Genomic DNA, 14,176 nt, shown 5'->3' on the forward strand with positions numbered 1-14,176 from the left:
TAGACAGTACTGCTACATCTATACATTTATGACATATCAGATTTGCAAATACAGTACTGTTTGTGATACAAAAGTGTCCAGAAAAAGAGTGTATATACATTTGGCGTAGAAACTGTACATTGGAGGAGGTTGGGTGGGTGGGGTGGGCTTGGGTGGGTGGGTGAGGGCTGTATATTGGAGGTGGGGGGGGGGGACATGATGAGGACATGATGAGAGTCAGAGTTCATCAAATTTAGCTGCATTAAGGTAAGACAATGGTTAGTAGCAAGGCAGTACGTAACCATGGTAATCATTCCCCAGCATTCCATGCAGGACAAAGATACACACTCAACCTACAACAAATTGTCCAGATTTGCTTTTATTTTTCAAAGGTAATACATCTGTAAATACTAGGGCTGTCAGTTTATCGCGTTAATTAGATTAATTAATTACACAGCAAATTATCGCGTTATGAAAATTAACTCAAAATTTAAAAAAATTGTTTTTATTTAAATATTTTTTAATCTCATTCATTCCACGTAGATTACATATTTACAGATTTCTTTTAATGTCCATTTGCATGTTCTTGGTATCTGATTCTAGGGACATCTATGGATCTTAGGGAATGTATTCCCAGTGTCAGAAATAGTGTGTCTGTTACTAGGCTTGAGTAAATTCTAATGAACCAAATGAGAATATCAATAAAAAAAATAAAAAAATCTTTGACTGTGAATAACACCATGCTAAAATTGACCAGACCTGAAAAATCTAAGCAAATGAATAAATGGAAGATGATTAAACAGAAGGTTTTGTATACAGTACTGAATTCTGCCATCCGGACACATGCCATTTGAAATATGATTATATAATATAGAATATCAGGCCTAAAATGGTTATGCGATTAAAATGCGATTAATTAGATTAATTAATTACAAATCCTGTAATTAATTAGATACATTTTTTTAATCACCTGACAGCACTAGTAAATACACATCAAATACCCAAACAAAAACATACTTTTGACTCAGAATTGTCTGTTATATTTAAATCTGCACAGTAGTAGTTTGTTTATACTTATAAAGTATGATATTTAGACTAGGTCCCCAAAATGAATGGAAGTGAATGAGGAGCTTGACACGTGGGTGGAATGGTGGTGTACACAGCGGACAGCAGTGGTCACTAGCTTACTTGTAGAATACTTCAGGCCATGTCCGGACGAAACCGCCTAACGCCTTGCGGCCGCTATTACACTCCATTTGAAACGATGTGGTTTCTTTTCTCGGCCGAGCTGCGGCGTGGGGGCGGGTTCTAAACACTCCGGCAAGACAAGCGGTCACCACGGTTGCCTCGACGAGTTCATCTGCCCGCCCGTTCATGTGCAATGCTGGATAACGTCGGACAAACGATCGCGATGAATATTTGGAATGGCAATCAGATAATTGGATTATTCTTTTTGCAGTACATCAGATACAAGGTAAGGACTATATAATTACCAATCTTGCGTTGATCTGATGATTTTCTTCCTGCGATTGCAGCCTGTGTCTGTGTGTGTGTGTGTGTGCCGTTGGCTGCGATAGATGCACGGAGGACCGGTTTTCCCCCGTCCCCTTTCGTGCATAATACCGATAATCTACTAGCGTTGATTTCAGGATGATTCGATAATCAGGCGAAAAATGGCAACGTGATAAATGGATTTCATTAAAGGGCTGTTTGACGGAGTTCCCTGCATTACACAGGATCACTCTACAACTATACTCATATTCACCACGGTATAAAACGGAAATGTATAGATGAAAAAATAATCAGTTTTTTGCACGTTGACCGGAAGAAACCCACTGACAATCGATGGCGTTATTAGATCCATAGCTATAATATAAAATATAGGTTTAGCTCTACAAACAAGGTGAGCGCTTACATGGGGTTAATGGGTGGCAAGGCCTATGCACTTCCCGGAAGGGGTGTGGCACCCAATTTGTTAAGCCCCACCTAATGTGTAGGCTACTGTCAGCTCTCCTTGGTAGGCTAGTGACTTGTCAACACAATTGGGCTTTTTTTTTCTTTCCCGCAGACAATGGATGATCTCTGTGTATGTTGTGCGAGTGTGTTTGGATACCGGTAATTGTAGGTGTGTTTGTTTGTTCTGTGAGAGTGAGAGAAGAAATGTGTGTCTGCTGCCTGGTGGTAATTTGCACTCTACTGACCTAACCTTTCTAGTTATCTTTTTATTTTCAACTCAATTAGTTTGTTTCTAGAGTGGGTTTGCTAGTTTCAGTTTAGTTTTTATTGTTTAAAATGGTTCAGTTTCAGTTTAGTTGTTATTAGTTTCAGTATTAGTTTTAGTTTTTAGTTTTGGTTATTATGGGTGATATTAACTACACACCCTCAAGACCCCGATCACTCTGCATCTTCTGGCCGCCTCAGACCTCCTATCCAAGCTCCGGGAGGGTCATCAAAGAGAAGCCGCCTATTCTCGGTCCTTGCCCCGCAATGGTGAAACTTCCCACCACAGTTAGGACAGCCGAAACCTGTCCAATCTTTCACCATCGACTAGTAAAGACACACTTCTTCAATCAATATCTGAAAAAAACCCAAAGAAAAACGAACCTTCTTACTCATGCACTTGTCCTAATATGCTAACCTACACTGTAGCACTCAACACTTTGATGAACATTGTTACTCAGCTGATAGAGTTGTACCCTTACTAATTTATGCAAATGACATGTCATCAGCTTGTGACTGCAACTTGTTCCTGTTCATGGACGACTCAGCCCTGCTGGTCTCTGACAAGAACAAGTTACAGGTTGAAAAAACCCTCAGCTTGGCACTAGGCAGAATCTGCACCTGGCTCGCTGATAACAAACACACCTGGGTAAAACAGAGTCCATTCTCTTCGGTTCAAATAACAAACAAACTCAGTTACAGTGGGTGACAATATTGTCACAAGGAAAGATGAAATTACATACCTGGGTTCCATCCTAGAGGCAAATCTTTCCTGTGACAAAATGGCATCCAATGTAATCAAAAAAGTCAACCAACAAACTAGATTCCTGTAGCCTACCGGATCTCCTCTCTGGTAAACAAGAATACCCTGAAGACTCTGGCAGGAGCACTCATTCAAGTGTAGCAGGGTGGATTATCCCTGCTTTATGGGAGTGGTTGTACACTGCCACCTGGTAGCGAGAACGCAGCAGAGCTGAGTCCAGCTGGGTCCCCGACTGTAGGCCAGGAATGTTGAAGTGGAGGTCGAGCAGCAGGAGTGGATGGGGCCTAGGATTCACTGACCTAGGGATGGTACTCTGGTCCTTCTTGCCCTCCAGGGCGTTCAGCAGTAGCTCCCCACACACCCACACTTCCCCCAATACTTCCTGAGCCCTCCCACACCCGATGGCAGTAAGGTGGATGATATATTCGCTCCCCAAAGCAGTACTCTTCCTTAATGATGAGTGGAGACCTTTTACAATAAACTATAGGGAGGGGTGGGGAAAGGGTTAAACAATAATGAGCATTACCCAGAGAGAAAAGGGTTAGACAGAATGCACATTAAAGACACACACACAGTGCTCCCATTTACGTCTCCTTTACTGAAGGCTTAGCATGTTACACATTATCGCATATCTATCAAGGCTACTTCCACACTGGGCACCTAGTGCTCTCACTCTATATTACAGACACAGTAAGAACCTCTTCCCTTTAAGGGTTATCTACTGCTCTGCTTCGTGGTAGGTGGAGAACAAGGTAAGGAGTAAAGGAGTTCAATGGGAATTTTATAAAGAACCACACATTATTATTACACTCAAAAGATATTAACAGTGGGCCCACATTAGCAAATAAAAGTCCTATCTATAGCCGGCTTTTCCCCAAAACAATAAATGGTCGGTGCGCCCCTAGACACTGCTGCCAGCGTTAGTTCAAAGCACCGTTTATCTTCGCCCTTAGAGAGTCTGCGCCACACAGTGGAAATGTCTACCGATAAAGTTTCACCACTCGGAGCGCCGCTGTACTTATCCAAGATGGCGGGCCTGCTCTCACCACAACTCGTCCGGGTGTTAAGATGGCCGCCGGGAGATCCTGCGATAACAGGCAGCGGGGCAGGGTAGATGCTGGGCAGGTGACTGCTGGGGTAAGGGCTGGGATGGGCTGGAGGAGCGTGTAGTGACGTCCGCTGCTGGGCTGAAGGGGTGGGCCGACACGCGGGCTATACTGTAGTGCAGTGGCTGCCGGCCGATAGTGGGCGCTAGAGCGCCGCCCTCCCTGGTTAAAAGAAGAAGAAGAAAGAATTATTTGCGTGAGGAGGAAGTAGCCTATTCATCCCCCAGCCGGCGCCTAGCCCCCTCCACTCCGTTTTCATGGGCGCTCATTTCTGCTTTGCCGTAATTGCGCAACTCACAAGGCAAAATGCAAATACGTATAAATAAATACGTACGTACAACATAGCGCTGTCAAATACGATACCAGAGGCCGCTTGCTCGAGTGCCCGATGTAGTCACTATTGGCTGAGAGTGGCACGTGACATCGCGTCCCCAGACGTTGGGCTCTGGGCTCTGCAGATTATGCTATTCGAGGGGCTACTAGGAAATAGTAGTTGTCGGAAATTGATAATAATCACAAGATACTGTACATTCAGACAGTGTTGGATCTAACTAAATAGATTTATATGGACACTTTTATGGAAAGTTCAAGCCTGGAGTCTGGACCACAAAGCTTCTCGAAGGGTAGGCTATACTCTGTCTTAGCTGGTTCGACAACAAACAACAACACGCTATAATGGCTAGCTGGATGCAGTCTAGAGAGAGAAAGAGAGAGAGAGAGAAAGAGAGAGAAGGAGAGATAGAGGGGGATACTAATAAATTTCGCCCCCCCCCCCCGGAGAAGAATTCACGAGCCGCCACTGGGTGCTAGCCTAAACAAAGCTAAGCTGTGGGTCGTGGTGAACCCCCTGTCATAACGCCTATACACAGCTAACGCAAGGTGGACAATATCTACCACCTGGTCTTCGGCAGTCGCTCGCCTGCTGGTTCATTCACAATGTCTCTTCCGCATTAACCAAACGCTAAGTGTGACAGATCGGTTCGGACTCCTCTGCGTTGTGTATTAAAATCTGATGTCCCGAGGGGGAGTTGAACAGGGGAGCTCCCGCTCCGCGGGCGGCGACATAGGCCGCTGCACTAAGAAGTGAATCCACTGCTATGTACCGTACCTATGCGCCTGTTAACCCTGTTATGAGGAAGTGAGTTTAACTTACCAGCCCGTAATGCCACAGTCACTTGTCAACACCCCTGTTTCTGTGACTGTGGATATACTCACAGGCTTCCCTGTTACACTCACCTCCCTAAACTCACGCCACCTCAGAACATCCGGGTCACGCGGCACCAGTGTGACAGATCATATTGGTCTGCGTTGTGTTGATGTTAAATGTTAATGTCCCAAGGGGGAGTCGAACAGGGGAGCTCCCGCGCAGCGGGCGACGACACAGGCCGCTGCACTAAGAAGTGAATCCACCCATATGTACCGTACCTATGCGTCTGTTAACCCTGTTATGAGGAAGTGAGTTTAACTTACCAGCCTGTAATGCCACAGTCACTTGTCAACACCCCTGTTTCTGTGACTGTGGATATACTCACGGGCTTCCCCGTTACACTCACCTCCCTAAACTCACGCCACCTCAGAACATCCGGGTCACGGCACCAGTGTGACAGATCGGTTCGGACTCCTCTGCGTTGTGTATTAAAATCTGATGTCCCGAGGGGGAGTCGAACAGGGGAGCTCCCGCTCCGCGGGCGGCGACATAGGCCGCTGCACTAAGAAGTGAATCCACTGCTATGTACCGTACCTATGCGCCTGTTAACCCTGTTATGAGGAAGTGAGTTTAACCTACCAGCCCGTAATGCCACAGTCACTTGTCAACACCCCTGTTTCTGTGACTGTGGATATACTCACGGGCTTCCCCGTTACATAAGCTACCGCATATACTTCTAGGATAACCCGCTTTGTAACTGAGTTTATCTCTCGCATGCTGAATCTCCGGAGCTCCCTTTCCGTGCGTCCTCCTCCCTCTGTCGAAAACGCTGAAGAGGAAGCCCCTCCCTCGACACCGCACTCTGAACCCATTCTTCTTCACCTGTGCCTCCCTGCCCAACGTGACCACCAGCGCCCCTGGCGGCACCTGTATCCTGTCCCACTATGAAGCGTCAATGTTAGGATAGGGAGAATCAAAGAGAGCAGCAAGTTAAGTGTCAATGTCGGGGTAGGGATGATCAAGAGCGGTCAGCCGTTTACACAACGTCCTTGTGAACACAAAAGATGCAAAAGATTAGCGTTAGACACCTTGAATAATAGTCATACATTTTCGGGTGTCTACATTTCCCCCTACTTTAAACTTGCAAAGTCCTCATGCAAGTTACACAAGTGGAACACAGTCACACATGTATACGGTCCTTAGACCAACAGTTTCACACAAACATTCAGGAATTGCAAACACAAATACACTTTTTAGCACGTAGTCTTGGTGATACCGGGCGGGTAGCCGACCTCTGGTGCTCCTCTGTGGCCGGATTAGTCCGACTCCTCCCATTTCCGATTCCGTGTCAGACTCGTCTGTTCCCGTCGACAGGTCGTCGGCCGCGGCCTTGCCTTCCGGAGCCACAGGTTGGTCGCCTGCATCGCCCTCCTCGCCCCCGTCTTCGCCGTCCTCTCCTGATGGGTCCGACTCCACCTCTCCTCCCGCGTCGGGCACAACCTCAGTGATGACCCGAGGGGACATGGGTGGGTTACACGCCCTGGGACACGGTTCCCGAGGACGATAGATGGCGGGCTCCACGTCTGTCTCAGACGAGCTCCGCGAGCGCGTAGGAGCCCTCCGGGGGACCCGCGCACGCCCTTCCCGATCGGACGTTGGAAAGGTACAGGGCTTGAGCTGGTCCCGATGGACAGTCCTCTCCGGGCCCCCTTCTTCAGGCCGTACAGTGAACACAGGCGTCCCTTCGTGGCTCTGTGCCACCACCAGATAGGGCGTAGGTTCCCATTTGTCCTGTATTTTATTACGACCCCTGGGTCGGTGGTTTCCGGCCCTCACGAGCGCGCCTCTGGACTTGCGGTCATATATCTGTTTGCGTCTATGAGACGTATGCTTCGCTGTGGCTCCCGCGGCCTCCCGCAGCCTTCAGTTGCTCGTGGTGCCCCTGGACCCATTCGTCCAAGTTCTCCGCATCGCCGTCCACGGCATCTTTGCCACCCAGTACGTCCCTGGGCATCCTTGCGTCCCTCCCGAAGAGCAAGTAGAAGGGGGCGTACCCTGTGGAAGAATGCACGTGGCAGTTGTACGTAAGTACCAACTCTGGCAGGTGTTCTTTCCAGTCTCGCTTCTTGTCCGCGGGCAGGCTACACAGCATATCATGCATGGTCCGGTTGAACCTTTCACATTGGCCGTTCCCCTGGGGGTGGTAGGGCGTAGTACGGCTTTTAGAGATCCCGTAAAGTCTACAGAGTTCTTTGATGACGCTAGATTCTAAATTTAGACCTTGGTCGGCATGGAGCCGGGCAGGGCAGCCGTAGTACACAAACCAATGCCGGATGAGTGCGGCGGCGGTGGTCTTGGCGGTCTGATCTTTGGTCGGGATAGCGATAGTGAATCGGGTGAACATATCGGTCAACACCAGGACGTTCTCGTAGCCGCCCGTCGACATCTCCAACATGGTAAAGTCCATGGCTAGGACTTCCATGGGCGCAGTCACGTTGGTGCAGGTCATTGGGGCCTGGGACTTAGGGAATACATCCCGGGCCAGTGCACACCGCTTGCACTGTTGTACCCAGCCATTCACCTCCGCTGCCATTCCTATCCTAAGTAACTTCGCCTCATCAGGTCTGTAGTCCCCCGCCTACCGAAGTGTCCCCCGTAGTCGTGTTGGATCTCACTCTCATATATATGTTGTCGCAGGGCCGTCGGCACCACCAGTTGCAGGACCTTTTGCCCGTCTCTGGGGTCGCTGATGCATCGAAACAGTACTTGATTGTATAGGCGGAACCGCTCCCATTGCCCGTATAACTTGCGGAGGCCTGGGTTCACATCCTGCAACAGGGCTTTAGTGGGTGGGGTTCCACGGGTCACCGCCTGCCATACCGGTCCCAGTTCGGGGTCTTCCGCGTGGAATTGCCGTAGTTCGTCCCAGCTGTATCCGCTGTTCCCCTTCTGCGCCACTATTTGTCTTGCGAGAACTGCCGGGGCCTCCGGCGGGTTGGTTCGGTCCTCGGGGCCTAGGCGAGCCCGGACATCTTCCGCATGGATCACGACGGAGCCTTTGCCGATCGCCCTTGCGGCTAGGGCGAGGGCCCGCGCCTCGGGGCTCGGTCGAGCGCGGACTCCTTCCGCCGGGGCCACCTGGCCCGGTTGTCTCCGGTCGATTGCTGAGACTTCCGGCGGCTCAGCCCGTTCCTCGGGGCCCAGCCGAGTATGAACGCCTTCCGCGGTGATCGCTAGAAAGTCTTTTTCGATGTCCGCTACTTCTGGTTCTTGCCTCATCGGGATGCGTGACAAGGCGTCGGCATTTTGGTTGAGTCGGCCGGGCTTGTAATGCTCCACAAAGTCGTATTCGGCCAGCTGGGCGACCCAGCGCTGCTCCACCGCCCCCAAATTGGCCATGTCCAGGTACCGCAGAGGGTTGTGGTCAGTGACCACAGTGAATTGGGAGTAGAGCAGGAGATCTCGGAACTTCTCGGTGATCACCCACTTCAGGGTGAGGAGCTCCAGCTTGAACGCGCTGTAGTTCCGGTCGTTTCTTTCGGACCCTCGTAGGCCCCTGCTTGCGAAGGCGATGACACGCTCTACGCCCTCTTGCTTCTGACTCAGCACGGCTCCCAGCCCCAAGTAGCTACCGTCCGTGGTCACTACGAAGGGGAGTTGGAGGTCCGGATATGCCAACACCGGTGGCGTCATTAGGCACCCTCGCAGGTGGTCGAAGGCCTCCTGGCACTTTGGAGTTCAAGTTTCAAGTTTCAAGTTTCTTTAATAGTTGTCATACAGAAGTACAGAATACTTTCATACAAAATGCTTCTTACTGGTACGCTCCAGAGACTGTGCTAGACAAGATAGTATCAAATAACATAGTATAGCATGTAATTTAGAAGTAGAAAATGAGGTCACAGTGTTCAGTATAGACATATGTACAATGTTCTATGCAGAATAGATGTAACTGAGTTACCATATAATATACAATACTATGCAGTGTACTAATGTACAGTACTATATAGTGCAAAGCAGAAATGGGATGAGGTACAATTTAGGTACAATTTACAGTAAGGTGTACGAGTTGTAGTGCAATCCTTCATCAATAAATATAAAGTGTGGGGAGTGGGTGCTACAGTGTGTTTGTTTAAAGTGAGTGTGTGCTATAAAGTGTGTGGAGTGGGTGCTACAGTGTGTTTGTTTAAAGTGAGTGTGTGCGTGTGGATGTGTGTGCTATGTGCGTTTGATGGTTGTTGTTGTGTAGTGTTCATTGTTCGTTTAGCAGCCTGATGGCCTGGGGATAGAAGCTTCTTCTGAGTCTTTCTGTGCTCGCCTTGAGACTCCGGTATCGCTTGCCTGACCGCAGCAGTTTAAAGAGGCAGTTGTTCGGGTGACTGGAGTCTTTAATGATTCTCTTAGCCTTGCCCCTGCAACGCTTGTTGTAAATGTTCTGGAGGGTGGGGAGCCCCCCTCCAATTGTGCGTTCGGCTGAACGTGTCACTCTTTGTAGTCTGCTTCGGTCTTGTGCAGTGCTATTCCCAAACCAGGAGGTGATGTTGCCAGTCAGGATGCTCTCTATTGTACATGAGTAGAAGTTCTTAAGGATCTTCTGACTGACTTGGAACTTCCTTAGGCGCCTGAGGAAGTAGAGGCGTTGTCGTGCCTTCTTCACAACACTGTCAATGTGTGTGGTCCATGTCAAGTCCTCGGATATGTAGGCTCCGAGGTACTTAAAGCTGTTGACTCTCTCAACCGGTGCCCCGTCGATGCTGAGGGGGCTGTAGTCCTTGACCCCCGACCTCCTGAAGTCCACAATCATCTCCTTTGTTTTGCTGACGTTCAGGGAGAGGCTGTTTTCCTGGCACCATCCCGCCAGGACCTTGACCTCTTCCAGGTAGGCCCTCTCGTCGTTGGCAGAGATCAGGCCCACCACCACTGTGTCGTCAGCAAATTTGATGATTGTATTGCTACTCCGCTGAGCCACACAGTCGTGTGTGTACAGGGAGTAGAGGAGGGGACTCAGAACACAGCCCTGGGGGGCCCCTATGTTGAGGGTGATGGATGAGGAGGTGCAGTTGCCTGCTCTCACCACCTGGGGTCTGCCCGTCAGGAAGTCCAAGACCCACTGGCAGAGGTCATAGTTCAAGCCCAGGTCCCTGAGCTTGGCTATGAGTATGGAGGGGACTATGGTATTGAATGCCGAGCTGTAGTCGATGAATAGCATTCTCACATAGTTCCCCTGCCTCTTGTCCAGGTGTGATGCTGCTGTGTGCAGCACATGGGCTATGGCGTCCTCCGTGGACCTGTTGGGGCGGTATGCAAATTGCAGGGGGTCCATGTTGATGGGGACGGAGGAGCAGATGTAGCCCTTTACTAGCTTCTCAAAGCACTTCATGGCTATGGAGGTGAGAGCTACAGGGCGGTAGTCGTTGAGGCAAGCAGGCTTGGATTTTTTGGGTACAGGGATAATAGTGGACTTCTTCAGGCAGGTGGGGATGACAGCCTGTTCTAAGGACAGGTTAAATATGTCAGTGAATACCGGGACCAGTTGGTCGGCACAGACTTTTAGGACGTGGCCGGGGATGCCGTCCGGACCTGCTGCCTTCCTGATATTCACTTTTTTAAAGGTCCGCCTCACCTCATGCTCTGTTACCCTGAACACTGAGTCTCCATCAGCAGCAGACCCCCCCCCCCCCCATTGCCGTGGCTTGTGGGCTGGTGTTGTTATTACCAGCATCAAACCTCGCATAGAAGGTATTGAGGTCATTTGCTAAGGAGATGTCACTGTTCAGTTTGAGGGAGGCGCCTTTGTAGTCTGTCATCGTTTTGAGCCCCTGCCACATAGCTCTAGAGTCAGCCTGTTCAAACTGGAGTTCAATTTTATCCTTGTAGCGCCGTTTGGCCTCTGTCACTGTCCTCCTTACGTTGTATCGCGCCACCTTGTGGTCATTCATGTTGCCTGCCACTAGGCCGTCATTGTATGCTTTGGTGCGCGCTCTCAGAGCTTCACGGACGGATTTGTCTACCCAGGGTTTTGGAAGGCCTCGGTCCGTCCTTTAGCGAACCCTTTCTTTTCCTTTCCCATGAGGGCATGCAGAGGTTGCGCCACTTGGGCGAAGTGGGGCACGATGCGCCGGTAGTACGACATGAATCCGATCACTTGTCGCACTTCTTTCGCTGAGCGTGGCGCCGGCCAGTCCTCTAGAGCCTTTACTTTGTCTGTGTCGACTTGGACCCTGGCCGCAGATACAATGTGTCCCAGGAATTTTACTTCCGCCTTGAGGAGGAAACACTTCCGGGGCTTGAATTTGAGGCCGTGTTTGCGGAGGCGTCCGAACACCAGGTCCAGCTTCTGGCAGTGGCTCTCGAAGTCTCGTGAGAACACCAACACGTTATCCAGGTAGACCAACAGGACCATCAACCGCTGGAACATCGCCGGCGCATTGCACAGCCCAAAGGGCATACGGGTCCACTGGTAGAGGCAGAAGGGCGTCGTGACGGCCGTCTTTTCTTGATCCTCCTCTTTCACCGCCACCTGAAAGTAGCCAGCCGTGAGGTAGTCGCAACAGAAGCGTACGGAGCCGTCTTTCTTGATCACTATCACGGCTGGCGACTCCCATGGGCTACAGCTCTCCACTAGGACACCCTGACTGACCAGGTCTTGCCCGTGTCGTTTCACCTCCTGAAAGATGTGGGGCGGTATCCGGCGGTGCCGTTGTTTCATGGGGTGTGCGCCCCCGGTGGGGATGTAGTGAGTGATCGTGGTGGTGTATCCGTAGTCTCCATCGTCGATGGAGAACACCGTCTTGTGTTTCTCCAATACCTGGTTCAGTCGGTCCACTTGTGCCTGAGTGAGGTCTTGGAGGTTTGCTTGCACGGGCACGGCTAGTCGTCGGGTTCCCCTGTCGGCGGCCGCCGGCGTCAGGTTGTCTCCGGTTTCAATCGCCGTCACCCTCAATCCTCCGGCGACTTCTTCCACGGTCACCCTTTTCTTTGGGCAGTATTTGACGGGGCGGTGGAATTCCGCCAGTCGGGACCGGGGCCAGAGCACTATGGCTGCGTCGGTTGGGTTTAACAGACGCACGGGCACCCTTCCATTTAGGGCGTGTGCCACCACGTTGGCCACCATTAGGCCGGGCGGTAGGTTGGCACTCGGAGTGCTCTTGAGCATTACGGGGCGTTGTATCTTCGCCGACGTCTTGCAGCGGCCCTGGACGACCACTTCACTGCGGGGGGGAATGACCACCGGGTCTCGGCTGGCCACTTTCACGTACCCCCTTCTCCCCGGGGCGGTGCACCCCTGTTCCTCGTGAGCAACAGCAGCGGCGATGCGGTGCAGGGCGGCGCTCCCGGCGTTGGCGCGATGGCGACCAATTGGGCGTAGCCCCTCCACTCCGGTGAAGAGGTCATACACCCCGCTGAGTATCCCGAGGAGGCCCGGGACGGCGTTTCCCGCGGAGCTGCAGTGGGGGTCGTCTTTTACTACGAACACACATTTTCCAGGGAACTTCATGCCTAGACACTCCACTTCAGCGAAGAGGCACCCCACCACGGGGATTTCTAAGCCGTTGGCGGCCGTGAGGGTGATCCAGGTGGCGGAGGACAGTCTCTTCGTCTTGAATTGCCGTTTGAAGTGGGTTTCGGTCATGGTGGTGACCTCGGATCCGGTGTCTAAGAGGCAGCAGGTCTTGACGCCGTCTATCTGTACGTCTATGGTCTAACAGCCCCCGTACACATCTTGGGTCTCTGGGTCCGTGGCTATCGAGTCGACGGCTCCTGCCGCAACGGCGTCGATTGCCCCTCGTTTTCTAGATAGGCGCCCCTGCGAGCCCGAAGCTTCGGGTGTGGGGGAAGGTGCTTGGCGCGGTCCGCTGGCCTGGAGTGGGCATTCCCTACTGATATGTCCCGGCTGTTGACAGGCGTAACAGATCAGTCTTCCATCCTCGCTCCGGCGGGGTAGTCTACGCGGGTATGACGAACCAGAGGTTATCATATAAAGGGAGTCAACACACGTGATAACAATTTAACAAAAATGATTTATTTAAACAAACAAAAGCATAAGGACATGAACAATGAAATGTGTATAACAGAATGGACAGAGGATCCCAAGTTGGTTAACTTGGTGGCTGATACAACCTGTCCTGTTTGATGGGGTAAGCAGATGGGAGAAGCAGACAGAGGGGTTAGACAGGGGAACATATATACTGTTGATGCAGGCAGCTCTCTGCACTGCACAGGTGCTTCAAATTGGCGTAACGACCTACCCACTCCACCCTGCTCTTTGAGTCAGAAGACTCCCCATTTGCAGGTAGAGTGGGGGTCGTCACACCCTCCCCCTAAAGAAAAGGGTTCTACCCTGTTAACAAATTACATTTTACTTTACAAACAAACTAACCCAAATGTAACAATAATCTTTTTTCAACTGTTCTAATTTCAAATCACAAATCAAATCCTGTTTAACCCTTTGATCCATTCCCCTCACCATCCTGCTTCCGCTCTCAGCAACATAGGCACCTAGGAAGCAATTTAAGAAAGCAGGAGACAGTAGGGATTAGGGAACAGACAAAACAAGGGTTACACACTAGATAACAGCACATACCAATACAAATGTCTATAATCAAACACATGTGTAAAAAAATTGATATTTATCCACAGAGCTAAATGGCGTTTCCAACCAAACTATCAAGCATACCCCACATAGGTTAAGGGTTTAGGCCTCTTTGTGCATTATCAAAATTAGCCCTAGGCTTATAATACAACAGTCAAAGAATTAAGGCCAACATGCAAAGGGATAATACTCCATACAATGAAACACCATCAAATCAAACAAAGCAACACAAATCATCTTCAACACCCCTGCTGACCGGTCACCCTTTCCCCTCACCCTCCTGCCTTCGCTCTCTGCAACATAGGATCCTAAGAAGCAAATTAAGAGAGCAAGAGACAGAAGGGATTGGGGAACAAACGAGACGAGAAGAA

Source organism: Notolepis coatsorum (genome assembly GCF_963971535.1).
Source record: "Notolepis coatsorum genome assembly, chromosome: 2".
NCBI lineage: Eukaryota > Metazoa > Chordata > Actinopteri > Aulopiformes > Paralepididae > Notolepis > Notolepis coatsorum.